A 1583-nucleotide genomic window follows, 5' to 3' on the forward strand; every position below is an offset into this window, starting at 1 on the left:
TGCTTTGCTACGCCTGGGACTCTGAACACGGCATTTGTCCTCAGAAGGGGATGGGGTAAGCATGTAAAAGAAAACCGCCTCTCCAGAGTATTCTACAAAAAATAGCTCTTTACCTCCTTTCTTCCATAGCCCTTTCTTTGCTGAGTAAATCATGAACCTTCAAAGGAGAAAGATGTCAAGGTATTTTTATTGCAAAAAAAGATAATAAATTTATTGAATCAAAGTAAGAATCAAAAACTATAAGAGACTCACCAACATATTAAGAAAATGTATAGATGTATGCCTGTCACAGTTTGTAATCTTTCTATCAAGTTCAGAATTAAATATTCTTACAGGATTGTCCTATTTGTATCCAGCCATTGCTCTGCCATTCCACTCCATCATGTAATAAGCCCAATTTAGAAAGGCGGATAGTGAGACTCTGAAATATTTCCCTCCTGAGGTTATCATTAGGATCTTAGCACTTACTAAACTGAACATGAACAGTTTACTTTTCATTTTGATGAAGAGAATAGGCTTTAATATTTGTACTTTACAATAGTGACTGATTAACTGTAATGGCTAGGGCACTCAATTTCAGAGACTTATGGTAATTCTCTAAGAATCACGCCGATGCCTTATTCATTTCTGTAGTGCTATTTAAACATTATTCTTCACACAAAATGCTTACAAAAAGTCATGACTCTATTGACAATAAAAAACAACTGAAAAGGAGCAACCTTTTTCTCAGTGCTTCCAGGCTTCATATAAACTATGCAAATCAATGCTGTGGACACTTTAATATATATTTAATTATATACTTGGCAAATTTGTTTTAAAAATGAACTACGGAGAAGCCCCAGTTGCCTAATGGATAAGGCATTGGCCTCCTGAAAATGAACTATGATTAATCACAGAATTTTCATTTTGCTACATAGAACCTTTCTCCTACAAAATGTCCACTCTGCCCCCAATGTTAAAACAAAACACACTCCTAAAAAGCAATCTTTATAGTCCAACAGTTCAATGAAGTTTCTCTTCACTTAAGGGGAGGGCATGAGTCCTATACATTAATTATTCTGCCCTGATACAGGACTTGCCTCTACCAAAATAGAATCCCAGCAAGGAATATTAGCTCTCCATGCCCATTCTACCTTGCTAAAAATTTAAAGAGGTAGAATGAAGAATCTAATAGAAGTTAACAACAGGTAAGGAAATGGGAAGGCTCTCAACCTCAAACTAAATAATGATTGCATTGACAGTTTGGCACTTGCCAAATCAGGCAGGGTTTAAGCCTAAGTGGAAAAGAACATGGTGTATAATAGGTATTTTAAACCTTCAAACAGAGAATGAAATCAAAGACACTGGTTTAAAAAAAAAAAAAGTCTCGCTCGGCCAGCGTGGCTCAGTGGTTGAGCGTCGACTTATGAACCAGGAAGTCACAGTTCGATTCCTGGTCAGGGCACATGCCTGGGTTGCGGGCTCGATCCCGTGTAGGGCGTACAGGAAGCAGCTGATCAATGATTCTCTCTCATCATTTATGTTTCTATCCTTCCCCCCCCCTCCCCTCCTCTCTGAAATCAAAAAAAAAAAAAAAAATATAT

The sequence above is a fragment of the Myotis davidii genome, unplaced genomic scaffold, assembly GCF_000327345.1.
Source record: "Myotis davidii unplaced genomic scaffold, ASM32734v1 scaffold1284, whole genome shotgun sequence".
NCBI classification, from domain to species: domain Eukaryota; kingdom Metazoa; phylum Chordata; class Mammalia; order Chiroptera; family Vespertilionidae; genus Myotis; species Myotis davidii.